Source organism: Schistocerca americana, chromosome 3 (genome assembly GCF_021461395.2).
Source record: "Schistocerca americana isolate TAMUIC-IGC-003095 chromosome 3, iqSchAmer2.1, whole genome shotgun sequence".
Classification (NCBI taxonomy): domain Eukaryota; kingdom Metazoa; phylum Arthropoda; class Insecta; order Orthoptera; family Acrididae; genus Schistocerca; species Schistocerca americana.
This window is the reverse complement of record NC_060121.1, coordinates 603,400,810-603,424,405: the sequence shown is the minus strand read 5'-3', so window position 1 is coordinate 603,424,405 and position 23,596 is coordinate 603,400,810. Positions and strand designations below refer to the sequence as shown.

The 23,596-nt window shown below is 40.9% G+C and overlaps 1 protein-coding gene across 2 annotated transcripts in view; it reads left to right on the top strand.

Moving 5' to 3' along the window:
* Positions 1 to 23,596, top strand: part of LOC124605392 (bestrophin-2-like) — a 454,561-nt gene that overhangs the window by 356,159 nt on the left and 74,806 nt on the right. The window lies entirely within an intron of this gene.

Genomic DNA, 23,596 nt, shown 5'->3' with positions numbered 1-23,596 from the left:
AGTAAGTAGTAAAGGAAAGAAAGAAAGGAAAACTGTGGAAATGGAATTAAATTTCACGGAGAAGAAATAAAAACCACACAGTTTGCGGATGGTGTAATTGTCACAGATGGCAGCTGAACGAAATGGATGTCTCGAAGAGGTTAAAATAAAAGAAAGGTAACTCAATGTAATCATTTCAATCAAACTATGCTGAGAGGACTACATTAGAAAATGACACATTAAAAGCAGTCCATGAACTTTGTGATTTTGGCGGCAAAGTAAGTGATGTCCAAAGTAGAGACAATATAAAATGCGGGTTGGCAATGGCAAGAAATGTTTTTCTGAGAAGACAAATTAGCTGATTTCAAAGATAAATGTAATTGTCGGGAAGTCTTTTCTGACGGTATTTGTATAGAGAGTAGCGTTGTTCGAAAGTAAAATGTGTACGATAAGCAGTTCATACAAGAAGAGAATAGAAGCTTTTAAAATATGGTGTTACAGAAGACTGTTGAAAATTAGATGGGTAAATGGAGCAACTTAAGAAGAGATCGTGAATCGAATTGGAGAGAAAAATTTATAGCATGACTAGACTAAAAGAAGGGATCGGTTGATAGGATACATCCTGAGGCTTAAAGAAATTGCCAGTTTGGTAATGAAGGAAGTGTAGGGCAGAGACCAAGGCGTGACTGCAGTACATGGGTCCAAATGGATGTAGGTTGCAATAGTTATGCTGTGATGAACGGGTCTGCGCAGGAATGACTCGTATGAAGAGCTGCACAACAGCAAGAATGCAACCATAACAACAACAGCGATTAACGACGCATGTCAGACCAAATTAAGTACTTGGGATGAGATTCTTCGCGGAGGAGTTGGAACGGGACTTTTTTTGCACGCCGTCAACTTACTCTGCAACCCGCATGTGCTGCTGGGACGACGCCAGCTGTATTCTTATGCAGTACTGGCACTGGAGGACACTCAAGTTCTCTGCGTCTGGTGGTATCGTTGACCCTTTCGGCGGAGGAAATCCGCATAAGAGAATCAACAGAGACGCTTGACTCGGGTTGCTAATGCCTGGGTTGTCCCAGATTCGAGTGGTGTAAATAACTTTCTGTCCGGCTGAAAAAGTCTCTGATTTACAAAATCACTTTACGTAGACATCAAGGAGGAACAAATAGAAACGCCCGGTCGATCTCATAAAACTTCGATTAATTTGACTGGTCAAGACTCCTAAATTATCCATTGCATTTTACCTTATCGAGGAAGCAAGTAAACTGTCGAGTTATCGCCTCTTTCTACGTGCTTTCGCTTTCAGTGTTACCGCTTCCTTTTCAAATGGAATGTTGGAAATAATCACCTTTAGCTTTCTAAGTTTTCAGAAGAAGAGTCTGAAGGAATTTATTAAATTCAGGCTGATTTTCTGGTAAGTGGCTGGTAATAAGAATTTGAAATACTCACCATGCTTAAGCTCATGACAGCAAAACGGAAAACAACAGCTAAAGATGAATACACCAGATAATTTCCTTCAATGGAACGACGTCGAAGTGAGCGTAAACTCTGCAAGTGAGTTTCTTTGTATTTTATTTGTTAAATAAGAAATAGAACAAAGCATTGGTGAAATAATAAGTCAGGTGTCCTTCCTCCGAAGCTACACATATAAATTTTAAAATTATTTTTATGAATTCTGTACATTAATGTCATTTGACAATGTTGAAATACCTTGACTTTGTACAGTCATCATGAAGGTACTATTAGCGTAATAAAACCTAAATTGTAAAGTGTTGTAAAGTGTTGTAAAGCAACTTTAACTGTAAAGTGTTGTAAAGCATTCCGCATTAAAACTATGGGGAATATATTTGTATTATTTATTTCATCGACAGCACTCTTTATTTAATTGATAATATACATTTGTCTCGGTTTTGTGGAAGAGGATATGTCAGCCAGGTGTCTGGGTACTTTTGATCACGTACTGTACGAGAACTTAGGGCTCATAAGGAGGCAAGGAGACAGTCGTTTTTTCCTCATTCTGTTTTCGAGTGGAACAGGAAAGAAAATGATTAATAGTCGTACGGGGTACCCTCCACCACGCTCCGTAAGATGGATTGCGGAGTATCGATGCAGATGTAAATTTAAAAATAGGAGTTCAGCAGAAACTTATTGGTGGTGAATTCAAAAGCCCACGTTTGCCTATCAAGCGCAGTATTTTGCATTCATCCATATCTGAAGCTGGCTGCCGTTTGTTACACTAAGTGCATATTCTCGGTAAGAAATTCTAAGTTCTCTTACACTTACTCAAAAGTGAAGTTTTTCTGTTTGCAATTGCATCATCAGTAAGAAGTACTGTCCACACTGATTGGTCCGCTTAATGAGGAAAATGTACGATAGAATGCAATACAGTGAGTACTTTCAGCTGGCCGATGTGGCCGAGCGGTTCTAGGCGCTTCAGTCCGGAACCGCGCTGCTGCTACGGTCGCAGGTTCGAATCCTGCCTCGGGCATGGATGTGTGTGATGTCCTTAGGTTAGTTAGGTTTAAGTAGTTCTAAGTTCAAGGGGACTGATGACCTCAGATGTTGAGTCCCGTAGTGCTTAGAGCCGTTTGATCCATTTTTTTGAGTACTTTCAAGTATTTGACCTTCACGTTTAGAGCTCAAAGGAACCAGAAACTGAAACTTTCTAGCAGATTAAAACTGCATGCCGGACCGGGACTTAATCGGTAGAGTACTTGCAAAAAAATGGTTCAAATGGCTCTGAGCACTATGGGACTCAACTGCTGAGGTCATTAGCCCCCTAGAACTTAGAACTAGTTAAACCTAACTAACCTAAGGACATCACAAACATCCATGCCCGAAGCAGGATTCGAACCTGCGACCGTAGCGGTCTTGCGGTTCCAGACTGCAGCGCCTTTAACCGCACGGCCACTTCGGCCGGCCAGAGTACTTGCAGTGAATGCCAAAGGTCTCATATTCGAGACCCAGTCCAGCACAGCTTTAATCCACCAGCAAATTAGCTTACGCTCTGCTGAAGAGTGGACATTAGTTCCAGTAATGAGAAATTGTTGGAAAGCTGTTTCTTACCGATCCAAAAGTGTGTGGGGCGGGAGGACGATACATTAAAGACTGGTCAGTGCACTTCCTATATATACTCCATCTTTTTTTCTGTTTTATTCTTGTAGTAATGTTAATAATGTGGACATGTTACTATTGTCAGAATTGAATTCTGAGTCAGAAGGCAAACGACACTGATCGAAGTACAGACAATATTTTCCGCCGAAGACGCATATTGCCCTAAAGTCATGATGCTCTCGTTTTCAAATTCGGGGAGTCGTCTGTCGACCACTCTTTTGCTTGGGTAAGGAGTAGAGGAGGGAGCGAGAGATAATCGGCGTACTTAACACTGTGTAAACACACCGCAGAAATTGGCCCGGCCCGATCAATAAAGTCGAAACGCTCTGAATTACAGTTAGGTGGAGGTAGAGAAGATGTAAGAGAATAACAAGGGTATATATGGATGTGAAAACTGAGAACCTGCGTTAAATCCACACTTGTAAATCAGTGATTATCAATTGCCAGTGCTTACGACCTTTTTTGCAACTGCAGTATCGCCTTGATTCGGCCTGCGGCGTTTTGCCTCATTTCAACACATTAAAGATCGAGTCGTCTCCTTATGTGCACATTACGTACAGTCTTATACATAAAAACTGACCGCCGGTCGGCCGCCACAGAGACTAAGTCCGAGTCGTTCACTTAAGGTGGCCAATAAAACTGACCGCCCCTGACAACTCTAAGTCCGGCCATCTGCACAATCTGGCAATCTTACGTTCTATTCGGAAAATGTTTGGCAACTCAGTGATAGTGCTGGGCTGGAGCTGCATCACCCTACTCATTTCATTAGATATAGTTGTAATTTTCTGAACAATTCCTCTTTAAAAAGTGACAGCGACAGTGTCTCTCATCGTTTACTTTGTCAGAAACCCTGCTTCTTTCTGCCCTAGCCTATACTACAGTAATGAGTGATTGCTCACATTCTTGATACCTCATTGGACGTGCTACTGCAACTGTAGCCAAAGATTCAAATCCCACTGGAAAAGTATGTTGCAAGTCAGATGGTTGTGCTCCTCCCTAGTGTCATTGAAAACGTTCACAACGAAATTAAGTATAGGAGTCCTATGAAACCTTTGAGTTCATACTGCAGTGCTGCGCAGATGAAAAAAAGTAGTTTTTCACAATTATCAGATGACTGATGGAATTTGTCAGATTACACTAATTATCACTGTATTATTAATTGTTGGTTCACAGGCGCTTTTCTGCCGCTTATTGAACTGTTTTTTGAATGTTAGAGCCGGAAGAACAGAAGCATCCGATTTTCGCCGTATGGAATGTTCGAATTCACCTTAAGTCTTCACGTTAGGAGCAAAGGCAGAATATCCGTCAGAAGAGCAGACAACAAAAATCCAGGCCATGCCTGTCTTCTGGCGGATGTGCCAATGACAGTGATCTCAATAACAATATTGTAAAGCAAAGATACGTTTCCAACTCAACCCCTGGAGAATCTCCAAAAATTGTGATCGCGTCTGCTGAATACGCTTTCAGGGTTTCGGTCCAATTAAGACAGTAAAACACAAATAACTGTCGCAGTTATTAATTTACGACATTTAGTTTGCACTCATTGCATCGATGTGTTACAAGTAATGACACTCTAGTTCCTAAACCTAGTTACAGAAATGCGAATAAGACTCATTGACATATAATGAGGATATTGCGGCCCTTGCCACCCGCAACTCTGAGACGAAGCTATAGTCACTTCCGAGGTCACGCACAGAACACATCAGCTAGTATCCTTCCTGGCAGTATAACTGAAACTTGGCAACAGCGCAAAATATGTTTGGCATCTCTGTGACCGACGAGTTACTTCCTTGATCGTGTCATTTCAATTAAATAATATGATTTACTCTTGAAATGTGACATAAGGATATCAGTTAATGCTTTTGAGTCAAGGGAAGTCCTTCCACACGGGAAATAACTACTCTCGTCTCTTATGTTGCGATTTATCTGTCATAGTGGCTACTGGGCCAATAAGTAAGTCAAAAACATCCCACGTGGTTGCTAGCTACCAGGTAACGTGCTTGCCTGTCATGTATACGCTGCCTTTGTTCGCCTTTCGAGACTCGCTGAAACCCAAATTTTTAATTTTTTTTTTTTTGTAGCAGAGCTACAAGCAGGCAGATACAAACTCAATAAGGGAATCGTAAGACAACGCTCGAGCAAAATTCTGTGATGTGTTGTGGTAGTTGACAGTTATTGCTGAATACAGGCATGTGCAAATATCCTCACTGCTCTAGGAGAACTAGTCTTTGTTGCATTTTTCCCATACTGTAATTAGCACAATAACATAAGGCTTATTCGCTGAAGAACTTGATGCCCACAAGTCCTTAAATAAGAATCAGCGAGCGGTAGTAATGCATGAAAGGATACGTACTGTTGGACAAACGAATGGACAGCTCCTTGCTTTTTGTTTTTCCGATAACGCCTACGATAAGACTCTGGTGTCATATTAAGCTTCAGAACCCTAAACTGTTTATTTTTTACTTCATACTAAAACAAAAGCTATGATATGAGAAGAGGAAATGACTTATATGCATCTCAGGAACTTTAGTTTTTCGTGTTTATTTTCTCATTTCATACTAAAACAAGGGCGTTGATATGAGAAGAGGAAATGAAATATACGCTTCCAAGACATATTTCCTTGTGTGCTACTACTGCGTACATAAAAGCTCTGCAGTTAATTTTTGCCCCTTAGATAAGACGCATTTAGTATCATCTCACTTGACTTTGTGAGAAAGTTTAAATTTTTTTGGGTTTCAAATAGAGTGGACATTTCATCACCGGTAAATATTCTGATGACTAATGACATGATACCCGTTGCAATTCCTCCATGGCACATGTGAGTAGAGTCTCACGTTTGGTACTATAAGAACATGGAGGTAGTGATGTCCGCTCACTGCAGTCAGAGCCAAGGTGATTTCTTTCCGTTTATGGGGAAGTGTCTGCTGCAGTGTCCACGCTCAGCCAGCATAAACAAATCGCGGCGGCATTGGGCACTGCTAGTCGCTGCACTTACGAGCCGCGACAACGAGAGCGCACTGTCTCTCCTAACGATATTATGGAGTTAACACAGCCTACTTACTTAATATGCAGGACATGGGTTGCGTAAAAATTTAGTTTGTAACTTCCCATCGCATTAAAATACTTTACAGACATATTTGAAGTAATATTTATTGTTGGTTGTCTCTCTAATGTTAATAGTATTGATTCAGATTGTGAGTGAACACGAAAACACACACACACAGTCATTGATTCCAGTGAGGGTGACGACTACTGTGTGTTGAACAACCCATGCTCCAAGCAATTCCTCAGATGGTGTCGAGTGGATGAGATTTTTCAATTACCTTGCATTGCAAGAATTGTAAGGAGACAAAGTAAATGGACTTGTATGCTAAAGAGCTGTGACAAAGCAAAGCTTGACCGATTATCAGATAATTGCCCACATGGGTTTTGTGGACGAGTATACTTTTAGTAACCAAACCACCCACCATCATTACGGAAGATTTCTCGAAGGCGTAGGGGCTTGGATTTCATTAAGTCGTCGATAGTGTAGCGTCATGGTTTACTTCCCACCATACGTTTTCTGTATTCGTCCAAAGGTCGCTTGCATTTGTATTTCCACATGACAGTGACGTTGTTACCTCTGCCCACATATTCTCTATCTGGTTATTGTTCGGCGATCGTGGAACAAACGGCAACAGCTTTATCCTCCCTTGGCCCTGAAACCAATCTTGCACTGCTCTGCTATGACGCATGGGGCTCTGCTTCTGTAAATGAATGATTATCTCGTTGCTTCATACATTTATATTCAAATAACGTATTTGTAATAAGCACATTGTATTAGTGTTTTCCATAGTGTTTAAAACTTCTGGCCCTGTCATAGATAAGTGATCCAGATTCAACAGTCCGATTAAGAATGTGGTTTACCCAGCCTATCGTGTGATGAGAGCCGTAGTCGGATATCCACATTAAGGCTGACTGGCTGAATCCGATTAGAACGCTCTGGTATCGAAATGAAATTACAGAAATCGGATAATTTGAACGACTGTATTGCAACAGTGCTGGGCACATAATTCCTTTGATGGAGTAACATTTAGCAACTGTCTAAGAAAAAGTGAGAAATATGTCTACTAGCAGCAATGTAACGTAATTATAACCCACATTTATGTGATGGAAATATTGAATCGAACAATACACATCTACTTCGGTGGTGGGAAGATACACCAAATCGGTTTTGCTGAAGACATGATGATAATAATAATAATAATAATAATATAATAATAATAATAATAATAGCGCTAAATACCAGTGCTAATAATAATAATAATAAATACATCCAACTGGCTGAGGAAGTCAAGGATATGTGGCATCAGGATAAAGTTGACATTATACCAATTATACTATCAACTACAGGAGTCATACCACACAATATCCACCAGTACATCAATGCAATACAGCTACATCCAAACTTATATATACAACTACAGAAATCAGTAATTATTGATACATGTTCAATTACCCGAAAGTTCCTAAATGCAATGTAACACATACCATACAGTTAAAAGGAAGTGACGCTTGATCAAGGTCCGCGTCACTTTCCATTTTTAACCAGACTTAACGTCTGAGAAAGTAAAGAATAATAATAATAATAATAATAATAATAATCCGGTATGTTCTGCCAGTCGTAAAAGGCGAAAAAGAACAAACCACTAATAGGGCTAACCCCCCTTTTAGTGTGTTTAGTTGGTTCAGGACAGAACTAAAGAATCCTCAGACAAGCGCCGTCATGGTCGGGGACGACGCTTGAACCCTATGCCTGCCCACAATGGTAACGACACTGCTAGCCAACTGGAAAATGATTCAAATCCAAATAGAGGTGTTTTGCAGGATATGCTTCCTGCAACCACCCTAGAAGGAAAACAAAGACAGAGGATGAGATGGTCAGATGAAGTTAATCGACACCTCATGTTCTGTTATTACCAAGCAACAAACCTAGGAACCAGCACAACTGAATACAGATCACAAGTATACACAACATTTACTACCAGATACCCAGAATTAAAATTTTTAACAGAACAACGACTAGCTGATCAGATCCGTGTAATAATCAAAAATAACAGGATACCCCAGTCAAAATTAGAAAACATCAAACAACAAGTACAACAAACTGGAACAAAATAATGTGCAATCAGAAGAAGAAGAAAATACAGTAATGGACTCAAGCATCCCAGAGCAAACAAATAAAGAACAACATGCATCAATTAAACAGTCAGAGGAAAACGAAATCTTAAGACAGCCACCAGAACAAGCACAAATAGAACACGAAGTGACACACGTTAGATATAGAAGAAAAATTTCTGCTGACATATATAGAATACAAAGGCACAAATACAGACATTAGACCATTCTTACATAGACCGCCAAATAACCCACAAGTCGAAACAACAATAAAAACTATCAACACAATCATACAAAACAAAATAAATGAAAACACAACTATAGACGAGTTACAACTACTGGTTTATATAGGAGCACTCACTACACTAAATATACACACTAGCCAGAGATCGGAACCAACCAACACACAGAAGAAACCCACAAAACCAGCATGGCAACACAGGCTACAGATCAGAATAGAAAAACTGAGAAAAGACATCGGACAGCTAACACAATTTATAAGAAATGAAATGTCAGAAAAAAAACGAAAAAGGTTAGGTAAAATCTCACAACAAGAAGTGATGGAGCAATTAGATGAAAAGAAGCAGAAATTACAAGCATTGGCCAAACGACTTAGAAGATACAAAAAAAGTGAAAATAGAAGGAAACAAAACCAAACATTCAACACAAACCAAAAGAAATTTTACCAGATAATAGATAACACACACATTAAAATAGACAATCCACCAAACATAACAGACATGGAACACTTCTGGAGCAACATATGGTGAAACCCGGTACAACATAACAGGCATGCACGGTGGATACAAGCAGAAACAAGTGATAATTTTGCAACGTGAAGTCACCCAAGCAATTAATTCTACTCACAATTGGAAAGCCCCTGGAAAAGATAAAATAGCAAATTTCTGGCTAAAGAAATTCACCTCAACACATTCACATCTAACTAAATTATTTAACAGTTACATTGCAGACTCATACACATTCCCTGAAACACTTACAAATGAAATAACTTATCTGAAACCTAAAGATCAAGCAGACACAGCAAACCCAGCTAAATATCGCCCCATAACATGCCTACCAACAATATACAAAATATTAACTTCAGTCATTACACAGAAATTAATGACACATACAACACAGAACAAAATTATAAATGAAGAACAAAAATGCTGTTGCAAAGGAGCACGAGGATGTAAAGAGCAACTGATAATAGATGCAGAGGTGACATATCAAGCTAAAACTAAACAAAGGTCGATACACTAAGCATACATTGATTACCAAAAAGCTTTTGATAGTGTACCCCACTCATGGTTACTACAAATATTGGAAATATACAAATTAGATCCTAAATTGATACAGTTCCTAAACATAGTAATGAAAAATTGGAAAACCACACTTAATATCCAAACAAATTCAAATAATATCACATCACAGCCAATACAGATTAAGCGTGGAATATACCAAGGAGACTCATTAAGTCCTTTCTGGTTCTGCCTTGCTCTGAACCCACTATCCAACATGCTAAATAATACAAATTATGGATACAATATTACTGGAACATACCCACACAAAATCACACATCTGCTATACATGGATGATCTAAAACTACTGGCAGCAACAAATCAACAACTCAACCCATTACTAAGGATAACAGAAGTATTCAGCAATGATATAAATATGGCTTTTGGAACAGACAAATGTAAGAAAAATAGTATAGTCAAGGGAAAACACACTAAACAAGATGATTACATATTGGATAACCACAGCGACTGCATAGAAGCGATGGAAAAAACGGATGCCTATAAATATCTAGGATACAGACAAAAAATAGGAATAGATAATACAAATATTAAAGAAGAACTAAAAGAAAAATATAGACAAAGACTAACAAAAATACTGAAAACAGAATTGACAGCAAGAAACAAGACAAAAGCTATAAATACTTATGCTATACCAATATTGACCTACTTATTTGGAGTAGTGAAATGGAGTAACACAGGCCTAAAAGCACTCAATACACTCACACGATCACAGTGCCACAAATATAGAATACATCACATACATTCAGCAACTGAAAGATTCACATTAAGCAGAAAGGAAGGAGGAAGGGGATTTATCGACATAAAAAACCTACATTATGGACAGGTAGACAATTTAAGAAAATTCTTTATAGAACGAGCAGAAACTTGCAAAATACACAAAGCAATCACTCATATAAATACATCGGCTACACCACTGCAATTTCATAACCACTTCTACAACCCTTTAGATCACATAACATCAACAGATACGAAGAAAGTAAATTGGAAAAAGAAAACACTACATGGCAAGCACCCGTATCATCTAACACAGCCACACATCGATCAAGACGCATCCAACACATGGCTAAGAAAAGGCAGTATATACAGTGAGACGGAAGGATTCATGATTGCAGTACAGGATCAAACAATAAACACCATATATTACGGCAAGCATATTATTAAAGATCCCAATACCACAACAGATAAATGCAGACTTTGCAAACAACAAATAGAAACATTAGATCACATCACAAGCGGATGTACAATACTAGCAAATACAGAATACCCCAGAAGACATGACAATGTAGCAAAAATAATACATCAACAGCTTGCCTTACAACATAAACTTATAAAACAACATGATCCAACATACAAGTATGCACCACAAAATGTACTGGAGAACGATGAATACAAATTATACTGGAACAGAACCATTATAACAGATAAAACAACACCACATAACACACCTGACATCATACTCACCAATAAAAAGAAGAAATTAACGCAACTAATCCAAATATCCATACCCAATATAACAAATATACAAAAGAAAACAGGAGAAAAAATTGAAAAATACATCCAACTGGCTGAGGAAGTAGTCAAGGACATGTGGCATCAGGATAAAGTTGACATACCAATTATACTATCAACTACAGGAGTAATACCACACAATATCCACCAGTACATCAATGCAATACAGCTACATCCAAACTTATATATACAACTACAGAAATCTGTAATTATTGACACTTGTTCAATTACCCGAAAGTTCCTAAATGCAATGTAACATATACCGTACAGTTAAAAGGAAGTCACGCTTGATCAAGGTCCGCGTCACCTTCCATTTTTAACCAGACATAACGTCTGAGACAATAAAGAAATAATAATAATAATAATAATAATCCCGTGTGGCCGATAGGGGAAAGCCTCCGACATATGGGTGGTAACGAGAAAATCAATTACTGGAGGTGAACCAAATACTAACACAATTCTGAACGGCTACTCATTCCGTTGAACACAAAATCCAGACATGTCTGAGTGATAATCACCGGTACTCTGGTCACACTCTGTTAGCTCAATGAGATCGGCTCAAAATATTTTCTTCCAAAGGCTTCAGCACCCTCTGGTCCTGTCTGGTCCTGGTATCACCCAGGCCCTACTAATGAAACAGAAGCAAACAAGAACTGTGCAAGCAAAGTCAACTTTACTCCAGGTGGTACACAACCCGCCCGTCGAAAGGCGGCAGTTGGATTTTAGGATTCTGGGGAGTCCAGGCTAGCACGGCAGAGAATATCGGAGATCTCTGGTAAATTTCCCTACAAGCAGAAAACATGCATTTGCAAACTAAATATCGATACATTGATCCAAACACGAAAACTAAATAATCTCTCATAAGAAATCGACCGACATCAAATTCTCATCCTTGCTCTTCAAGGACCACGACTAACTGACAATGAAACCTTGCATTACGGAAACCATCGCATCTTCAAGACCAAAACACAATAAAAGGTAGCGAAACGCGCACCAATCTTCGGCACGGCATTTCTCGAACACAGATCTATCATCAAACTGCCAAAGAAATCACACCCATCAACAATCTACTTATGACTGTGCTCATTCAGAGCCCTAATAAAAAATATACACTCATCTATGCACATGCCCCCACCAACGTCGAAAATAAGAAAAACACCGAAAATGTCGAAAAATTCTGTAACACACATGAAAACACTATGAGAAAAATTCACCAAGATGACGTGAAAATACTAATGGGAGACTTTAACTCTCTATTTGAGACAGAAAAAACCTATATAGAATCATTGGTACAAATCCAACACACCGAAACACTTACCCCAACGGCACACGCCTGACTGACGTCTTTTGAAAGTATTGTGATCTAGTCAGGTGCTTCATATTTTAAAATTTTGAAAATAGTTGTTTTTTTAATGACGTCTTCTACTTTAATAGAATAAAGTTTTGAATTTACCGGTTGAACTTAAACCACAGATATAAGTCTCAGCTGTAGAAGTGACTTTTCATAATGAGTATCATATTCAGTATTTTCAAATACTGGACACCACTTAAACATCAACATCAATATCTATTTTTAATAGTGTTTGTGAGTAGAAGTCAACTATAACTAACGAAATTTGTGTTTTTTAAAAAAACTTTCGTGGTTGTCACAAAGTGCCCCCGACTCCTTGGTAGCAGACTTCACTGAAAGTGTGTAGGTATTCCTAAGTGTTTGCTAAAAGATACTTTCAAGTTGTGGGTCCTACTTCCTTGGCAGTGCACGTTATTGAAAATATGTTGGTATTGCGATTGTTAAAGCATGCAACAAAGCGCGTGTAGCGAACGGATAAAGTCGCGTGTGGTTAGAAGAGCCACAAAGCGACATCGCCATGTCAACACTGAACTCGCAAGAGAACGAGCTCAAATGCTAAAAGGAAATCAGCAATTCCTGCTTTCTCTGAGGCTGCTGCACAATGTACAGTATGTGATCAAAAGTATGCGGACACCCCCAGAAAAATAATTTTTTCATATCAGGTGCAGTGTACTGCCACCCACTGCAGGTACTCCATATCAGTGACCTCAGTAGTCATTTGACATTGTGAGGGAAAGAATGGGGCGCTCCGCGGAACTCACGGACTTCGAACGTGGTCAGGTGATTAGGTGTCACTTGTGTCATACGTCTGTACGCGAGATTTCCACACTCCTAAACATCCCTAGGTCCACTGTTTCCGATGTGATAGTGAAGTGGAAACGTGAAGGGACACGTACAGCACAAAAGCGTACAGGCTGACCTGTTCTGCTGACTGACAGAGACTGCCGACAGTTGAAGAGGGTCGTAATGTGTAATAGGCAGACATCTATCCAGAGCATCACACAAGAATTCCAAACTGCATCAGGATCCACTGCAAGTACCATGACTGACAGGCGGGAGGAGAGAGAACTTGGATTTCATGGTCGATCGGCTGCTCGTAAGCCACGCATCACGCTGGTAAATGTCAAACGACGCCTTGCTTGGTGTAAGGAGCGTAAACATTGGACGGTTGAACAGTGGAAAAACGTTGTGTGGAGTGACTGTAGTGCCAACTTTAAAATTCGGAGGCGGCGATATTATGGTGTGGTCGTGTTTTTCATGGAGGGGGGTTGCACCCCTTGTTGTTTTGCGGGGCACTATCACAACACAGGCCTACATTGATGTTTTAAGAACCTTCTTGCTTCCCACCGTTGAGGAGCAATTCGGGGATGGCAATTGCATCTTCCAACACGATCGAGCACCTGTTCATAATGCACGGCTTGTGGCGGAGTGATTACACGACAATAACATCCCTATAATGGACCGGCGTGCTCAGTCATGTCATGAATCCCATAGAACACCTTTGGGATGTTTTGGAACGCCGACTTCGTGGCAGGTCTCAGCGACCGACCCGATACCTCTCCTCAGTGCACCACAACGTGAAGAATAGGATGCCATTCCCCAAGAAACCTTCCAGCACCTGATTGAACGTATGCCTGCGAGAGTGGAAGCTGTCATCAAGGCTAACGGTGGGCAAACACTATATTGAATTCCAGCATTACCGATGGAGGGCGCCACGAACTTGTGAGTCATTTTCAACGAAGTGTCCGGATACTTTTGATCACATGGTGTACGCAGTGGCAGTGTACTATAGGAAAAGAAGTAAACGGTCATGTTGGATGAAACAATGGATCAGCAGGCGGGAGAGGGAGGGGGGGGGGGGGGGAGGAGAGCTTGACATTTCTTTGAAAATAATTTCTTTTGGAGACGAACACTCGTTTAGAAACTGAGGATGAAGTACCACATTCGTTGTGCAACAAATTAGAAAGGCAGGCCACAGTGATGAGAAAAAAATTACTTTCTCTGAGAATGTACGTGTTATTGTAACGGTTCCAACTTAACGTAGTGCACCCCTCCGATTTTCTTCATACTAACTACATCATTTGGAGATCAGTGCCTGTACATTAGTTTCGTAAAGGAGTTCTACCCAATTAAAAAAATCTTACGCGACACTGAATTATATTCGTTGCTAGCTCAGCGCGTTGCCTAATTGGTTTATAACCATATAAAGTTACTGGTTAAATCTAGCTAGTAACAATGTTTCTTACTTTTTTTAATTACGTATTTATTAACAAATGGAAACAATAATTAACACACATTTGGAACCATAATTTTTAATGAAAATAACGTATTTTTTCTGTTGTTGGTCATATGAATATCAAATCAAAATTTGATGCAGTTATGCGAAATCTCCTTTTGTTAAATGAAAAAAGTTGTATTCGTCAATAATACTGTCGTGACGCTAGAAAAAAAAGTATTTAATATTCTAGTTAATGTTTCGCCTTTTTGTGCCCAATTTTATTTTAATGTGAATACTCGCATTTTCATATGAACTTTAAAAAGTAAAACTATGCTGCTAGCGTTATTTGAACCAGCGACATTAGGATTATAATCAGATTTCGCTACGCTCTCAGCTATCGACAAATTCTTTAATGCTCAACCATTGTTTTGCACTAAACAGCGTTCCGTTATATTCTAATTTTCAAATGCGTTTTTCTTGCGTCTTGTTGAGAACTGTCTTGCTGCTTTAGAAACTGACCTTTAAATCATGTAAGTGTGAAAAAATCGGACCAGTCCGTAAGGTACCTTTGTAGGATTTCATGCCACTGGTGAATCGTAGTCTATCAAGAGAACTATACTTCAGATTGTAAACATCCTTACTGCCAGTCCACTTCTCTTCGAGGTCGCAGTAGTCCATTCAGTGAAGGAAGATTAGAACGAAAAAATTGTGTTGTCGCAAATTATTGCACAGTGCTACGAAGGACTATCCTGAACAAAATAATAAAAATCCTAACCTATCTGGTACGGACATTGGTTGTGGTGATGGTGGTGGAAGATTTAAAGCCTTTTACGTTTTTGTTGTATTACTCAAAAATCAAGGCTCCCGGCGAAAATTTTTCCCAGTACAAAATTAAACTGTTCTAAATTTCCTACAAAAAGGTCATATTCATTTCTTCTCCTGGACTAATTATTTCCACGTTACGGGGGGTGAAAAAATCGCATATTATTACGAGGGACGTTCGATAAGTAATGCAACATATTATTTTTTTTCTCGGCCAATTTCGGTTGAAAAAATGTGGAATTAGTTGTGGAACATCGTGGAGTGCACCAGTTTCAGCCCATCTAGTTTCATGAAGTTCCAATAGGTGTCGGCGTTATATGTAGCCTTCAAAATGGCGTCCGTAACGGAGGTGGGTTTCAAGCAGAGAGCTGTCATTAAGTTTCTTTTAGCGTAAAACCAGAGCATCGCAGATATTCATAGGAGTTGGCAGATTGTCTACGGCGACCTGGCAGTAACCAAAAGCACTGAAAGTTTTTGGGCGAGGCGTCTGTAATGATTGCAACAAGAACGCGCAAACCTGTCCAATCTCCCATTTGCTGCCCGGCCGCAAACAGCCATGATTCCAATGTTGGAACGTGCACACTCTTTCATTCGATGTGCTCAACTAGTCGTCTCTGTTGGTAGTGCTGACACACTCGTTCACCAATTGGGGTAATCATAAGTGTGTGCCTACAGCTCGGATCTCGCACCTTCCGACTTCCATCTATTTGGCGCAATGAAGGATACACTCTGTGGGAAGCAGTTCATGGATGATGCGGAGGTTATTGATGCAGCAAGACGTTGGCTCTGGCGTCGACCAGTAAAGTGTACCATGCGGGCATACAGGCCCTCGCAGTAAGGTGCTGCAAGGCCGTCGCATTGAACGGAGATTTTGTCGATAAATAGGGTTTCGTAGGGAAAGAGTGAGAGTAATACGGTGTCGCAGATGGCTCCCAGGACCCACAGTAGACCCAAATTAGTGTTAAAGTGTGGGTCCGCCATGCACTGTATATCCAGACCGATGTTCAGATGTGGATTATGCATGGCAGATCCATCTTCAAACCCTATCCCGGGTGTGACATACTGTGTATCGGTATCTCAACATTTCTCCAGGTATAACGCGCGGCAGACCCACACTCACTAACTCAGGTCTACGGCAGGTCCTGAGAGCCATCTGCGACACTATGCATATACACAGGCATACAGAAAACAGAGGAAACGCATTGCAGATTATGAATATATGGGGTGGAGGCAACTGGATGCAATTGAGTACAGTGATATACTACGCCTCCCGATCAGTGCATTTGCACTAGGTGTTGGTAGCTTTACTACATTTACAAGCAATTACGGGAAGAGACGTCATGTCATGATCGCATGAGTAGTGGTGACCAAAAAATCGATAACATTGTGGAAAATATGTATAAATTGAGAGAAAATACAGCGAAATGTGGGTAAATCGAGGATGACTTGTGTGACTTCTGGTTGGTGCAGAAGACTTCTTGTACTTGGGAAAGAGTGTATGACAGCAAGAGGAATACGAGAAAACATTGACATGGAGGCATTGGGAACTAGGGAAACTGTCATTTTTTTGTCAAGGCATCATTCTACTGTATGTCTATTGAGATAATTGTGATACATATGAGATGACTGCTGTCTTTGATGCTTTCCTGGAAAAACAGAGAACCATCTGCCTCTAAACTTACTTGCATCTGCGTTAAAAGATGAAGTAGAGTGGATGGGGTGGTCGGTTGAGATGGAACGAGATACTGTTTAATTGTAGACTAATGATGCATTCTAGAGAGAAAGAGGGAGAAGTTGCTGCACGTCATTTGACCATTTTTTTCCTGATGTTCTGGCAGGATACATCAGTTGTCGGTATGAGGGGGTCTTTCAGTTTCTAATTTTATCCTAAGACTGCGAGAATGCTCTGTGACTCCCATCCGCATAGGGATAGATCGTAAGTTACGCAATATGCTCGAGGTGTTAAAAATATGCAGAGTGCTGTCTGGTTGGTATACTTTGATGATGTATGTGTTCAAGAATAACAATGAATGAATGAATGTACTGCACAGTCATCTATCTACATTCACAATGATACTCGCAAAGTAGAGAAGGGGTGAGTTAGCTGTGATACTGAAATCAGGAAACATGCTGTCACATCATTGCTCGGTGTTGAAATTAATGTAAAATTGCCAAATTATTCGCACTATCAACTGTGATGCTTATTATTACCGTTCATCAACACTGTCTTTTCCATCCCATCCATCCACTGGTACGCTGTTGATTACCACATAATGATTGACATCTCTTGTTTCCGTTAGAAAGAGAGTTTTGATGGATAGGGCAACACCTTCTGGGGATGGCTAACACTGAAACAGTGATCGCGTACATGACTACAATGTGAGGAATCAGTCGAAACGGAACGCAGAACCATCAGCTATACCGTCACTGTGACAGATGAGTTTAAATGTAGAGGTCAAACAGCAGTTTGGAAACTCTTCACAATGCTGCCAAACTCTTCCAGTTTCCTAATGTTGTGACTGTCTTTTATTTCAGTTTGTGTGGTGTTTTATGGTAGCAACAGTAACAACATGACTTATACCGTGCGACATCTAGCTTTCCCTGTGAAGCAATGGATCAGGACGTGTTAATGTCAGTTCAGAATCTGATACAGACCTCGAAGTCATGGCGGAAGAAACAAAATGTATGGTAGTGTACAAAGCATGTTACAGCAGAAAAAAAGCAATGTTTCAAACAATGCTGTCACAATGACACAGGGCCACAGGGAGGGTCTCCTTGACTTATAGTATAGTTTTTGGGATACAGCCATCCTCCTACAGTACAGGCAATGCAACTTTACACTGGCCTGTGCACTGGATCAATAGCTGTATATTTAATAGGATCGTCACATGTGCTCGATGCCGGCATGCAGATGGTATTTGTTTTTGATGTATGGGAGGGGGCCGGCCGAAGTGGCCGCGCGGTTCTGGCGCTGCAGTCTGGAACCGCGAGGCCGCTACGGTCGCAGGTTCGAATCCTGCCTCGGGCATGGATGTGTGTGATGTCCTTAGGTTAGTTAGGTTTAACTAGTTCTAAGTTCTAGGGGACTAATGACCTCAGCAGTTGAGTCCCATAGTGCTCAGAGCCATTTGAACCATTTTTTTTGTATGGGAGGGGAGAGATGCGGTAAAAAATCTTATCGAGTTCTCTATTGGATGAAGCTAGTGGAGCTTTTATAGTTTGTAATTTTTCTCTGTTGGATGGTACAGAATAACGAAGATAGCACGTTGGGATGATAGAAATGAATGAGCCGCTTGTATGTAGTTTGGGGACGCACTCAGGTCACTCTGTTTCGACACGGGTTGCAGAATTTGGTAGATATAGCTGTCTCTGACTTCTGCTCAGTTCCTACTTAAATTGGAACGATCACGTGCACAAAACTGCAGAAATGGCAGCAGTTGCAAGAGGCATAGGGACTATCTAAAATTCTACTGTAGCTGATAGGTTCGAAAAACGTGGCTCGTTCAGGATATGAGAGTGCCATAAATGATTCATTAATGGCTGTAATCATTAAAGGACTTCTCCATATGATCCCAACGCAGGTATGTGGTTGAGTGGAAAGACTTGATTCCAAATCCCTGACAGCATTCCTACCAGAGAGCGTAGCACTAGAGATCTGAAAAGCTAGTGTACATTTCTTATGACCTCAATCAGCACGCCATCTACTGTTTATGATCCTTCTCCATCAACCTTTGCTTATAACCCAGTGGATATATCGCAGAACCTCTGACATGGCATCCAGGCAGAATGCATTACAAATACTGGAGAAATATCTAGCGGCAGCATGAAGAGTTGCAAATACCGGTTTCGTACCACATATCTTGGCTGAACCACTTTCTAAATTCAGTGAATTTTTCACAAGGTTGCATTGTCGGCTACGTGTACCCGCACTGTTGGTCTGATAATACACACTCCAGTGATCACCGCCTATATTCAGTGTCGCGGTATTTGTCTGGAAAAACCACTTCATGCGGTGGTAATGCCATACCTCGATTTATAAAGCTGGAATAGCTTTTAGCATGGATACTTGTGTGTACCTGTAGAAACAAGACTGCTTGTGATAGTAATATGGTCGTTGCGATCGTGGTTTTTCAACACATGGCGGTTTGTAAGGCTATTACACCTCTCTTTCTAAGATACAGTGGTACCACTCGCAAGAAAAACTTTCGAGACATGTCCACCCATCGCTGATTTTCGGTCAGTATTATTTCATATCGCTGGTAATCAGTTACTGGCCAAGTATTATACTTAGTAGTAGCAGATTCGTGATAAGTTCGCCTTGTACATCAGGCTTATAAAAAGTGTGAGTGTGAGTGTGAGTGTGAGTGTGAGAGAGAGAGAGAGAGAGAGAGAGAGAGAGAGAGAGAGAGAGAGAGAGATATTTCTATTTCCAGAGCCACAGCCGTCAGCAGGGTGTATTTCTGATACTTCGCTGACTATCGAATGTCGTACAATTGAGACTGCGAATGTAATATTTAATTTTAAGTACAGTGACAAGATATATATGTCGCCAGTTTTCTAGGCTGATTCTGCGTATGCGTACTTGGTGTGCAGCGCCGGTGACCTGTGGTGGGAATGATTCACGTTTCCGGCTGACAGTAGGAGCTGCCTGAATGGAGAGGCTTGTTGATATGCAGGAATGTAGCTGACTTAACCATGTCGTCCTCTAGATGGCTGAATAGCGAACTAATACTTAGTATGTGTTGGACAGCTTTCATGATCGCGTGGAAATTTGAGAAGATTCAATATGGACGTGTGTTTGCGCTGGATCATTATTCCCTCCCACGTAAATTGTCCAGTTGCCTGCTTCTGCACATTTCATGCCTTCATTTAGTTGAGGGAACGTTGATTGTGGTGTGTGCATCTAGCTGGTGAAAGACGGTTGGAAGACGCGATTGCTGGTTCTCTAGACGTGAGAAACACCCTAGTTGACTTTGTAAATTATAAGAATGATTTGGAATGTGTTATATCACCAACATCAGTATTTGAGAGTGTAAATATCAGTTCCTCTATTCTTTTTCGAGTTCTCACGTAAAGATCTTCGCAGACGGGATAAGCTTCTAGTTACTCGGTGGTTCACAGCAAGCTGTACCTCGCTAAAGTTCGAGTTTCTAGAGAAATAATTTCCAGTCTATATCTTCGGGATTGTACTGTGTGAGCGATATTGCTGTGTGCTTTATGCTAAAATGTAGACTTTCACGGCCGGAAATATCATGTCCATTATAATTATCCGAGCTGTTATGCCGTGGTCGGTTGATGAATTCTGTGTTGATTTCCAACGTTTCGTCTCCAACTGCGGGAGACATCTTCAAGGGGATCCGTAGCTCGATGGAAAGCAGTTGGAGACGAAACGTTGGGAATCAACACAGAATTCATCAACCTACCACAGCATAACAGCCTGGACAATTATAATGGACATGTGTGCTTGGTATTGAGAAGTATCCCGTAAATGGTATAATATTCTGGCAAACATGTGAATATACATGTGGTCTTGTAATCCCAGAGTCTGGAGAGGGGTGTAGAAAGCAGGCAAGCAAGCACGTCGGGGCTAACAACAGTATAACGCCTTTGTGCTGAGGGGAAATGAGCCCGACAGTTCTGAGAGTGACTTAAGTCCGCTGAGTGCGCTCACGTGTTCGGAGTGGATGATTGGTGACAGTCGGCTGCGGTGGATAACAGCCCGATCTCGTGGGAAATATCTACTGCTGCGAGGGGTATACCTATGTTGCATGTGCTTCTGTTACCTGTCTTCATGGTATATGTACAAGTGTCTGGCGGTCGATAGCCATATAATAATGGAAAAGGGACGATTTAGTATGGCGCAGGATAAGAATTGTATGTTTACTACATCAACACAATACGGGGTGATAAATTGCCGGGTTGGAGAACTGTTTCATGCTCTAATATTCGATCTTCTGTTTTCAGGGGTAGAGAAGCATAATTGAGCAAGTGTCTTTCTGTAGTTGACGATCTGTAGGTCACTTTTTCAGGGTTTAACTGTCAGTGCAATATGGCGATCTGTACAAAATAGTTTTGCTGCTGAAAGTCTCGCCTGCAGAAAGAAAGAAAAAGTCGGACAGTGCTTCCACACTGGCAGCATCAGTAATTTGGCGGATCAATTCAGTAAGAGCCGATCAAAATGCTCCATTCATTTGCATATATCCTTTGTGCTGGGACGTAGGAGCCTCTACATAATGGCGAGAATGTTTACCATCTCTGAGATGTATGTTGAAAGCAGGACGTCGCGATTTCCAGGAAGGGTAACACGTGACAGTTAGGGTGCCTCTAATCAGGAAGAATGCAGTCGTTATTATTCTGGGCTATTTTCGTAAACAGCTCCTGTTAGGACAAGAATTTCTGTACAGACAAGCTAAGACCTCAAGAAATCCTACAAAAGTGACTTAAGTATTTCTGCAGCACCTTACCATTTGTGAGAGGTAGACTTGGCTTTTATTTGCATAGACATGTGATGTCAGTATAACATTGAGAACATTTTAGCTGTGCATGCACAGGTGAGCTGCTATGCCGACAGTTCTCACTTGACACTGGACTTGCAGGTAGATGTCAGTCACAGTAAACATGGGCGCGGCCAGGGGCATCTCACATGTTCTGTTAGGATTGCTAGGAACAATGCACCCTTTGCTCTTCTGGGAAGCATTGCAACAGATTTCTATAGCGTGACCGGTGACGTCAGTATAACATTGAGAACCTTCTAGCTGCATCTGCGAGGGTGAGTCGCTTGGTGATTAGGTCTGCAGGTAGAGAATCATCGTGCCTGTCCAGAGGGTGACTTGGCTCTTACTTACATAAACATGTGATCTCAATATAACACTCGGAGAATTTTAACTGTATACCCGAAAATAGACGCAACTTTCACATACTGGCTGTATATTCGATAGCAGCCTGAGAGCAATAGCTTGCACCCCTGCATTTGTTTGTCTGTTGGTAGCTTGCAGCGGCGTCGCTGTATGCGCATGTTAGAGCGTGTGATACGTTGCAGTTGATGATAGTTCGAATCTGTTTCTTATGTGCAATGAGTGTTTGTGCACTGCATTATTTTCAGCTGTTTATGTGTTGAGCCTGTTTGCAGAGCCTTTTACACGCATTATTTTTTGACAATTTACGAGTTGTTTTCGTATCTGTACATGAGTGTACTGAGTTATTTCGGTGATTTACGAATAGTTTGCCGGTCTGTTGGCTATGTACTGCATTATTTCGACAGTTTACAATTAGCAAGTGTCTGCAGAGCGTTTTACATGCATTATTTTGGCGATCTACGAGTAGTTTGCAGCTCTGTAGGGTGTGCAATGCATTATTTCGATAATTTAAGAATGTTTGCATATCTGTACATCAGTGTACTGCATTATTTCGATAATTTACGAGTAGTTCGCAGGTCTGTAGCTATATAGCATGACTCCAAGCACGTCAGGATGAGTGTTTTGTATCAGTGTAATAAATGAACTATGTGAAATCTATCCCTAAATAAATTGTTCCAAAATAAATAAGTACACTCCTTCCTCGCTCCAGCATCCCAGCACAGGCTGAGTCCTTTTCCCGCCATTGCCCCCCCCCCCTCCAGACCGCCATCTTGGATTACATCACAGAAGGGACAACAGTGTTCTCTGGTGGCAGTACTGTGTACTAGGTTAGTTGGACTCCAGACCTCATAGTGAACACAATGGATACAACTAGGCTTATATTGTTTAAATGTACGATGGTGGACGTAGCCCAAGTGACCTTTTTTCCACCAAAATTGGAACTTCCCACCATTTTCTGGAGGATGACAGCGAGGGGGCCAGGTTAGTGAAGGTAGTCCAATCCAATTGACCTACTTTCCCGCCAAAATTTGAACTTTTCTGCATGACGTCGTTGCGACGTTGCCATATTTCTCGTCGCCATTTTGGATCCGCCATCTTGAATAAATTTGACAACAATGCAACATGGGGCCATGCTTAGTTTGCCCTACTACTTCGTGTCATTCTGGATAATGGTCATAGTGTTTCGGTTTGTCGGTGTATATGGTACTCATGATGGGCCATATGCCAGAATGCTAGCCTTGCAATTAAAAAGTTTTACTTG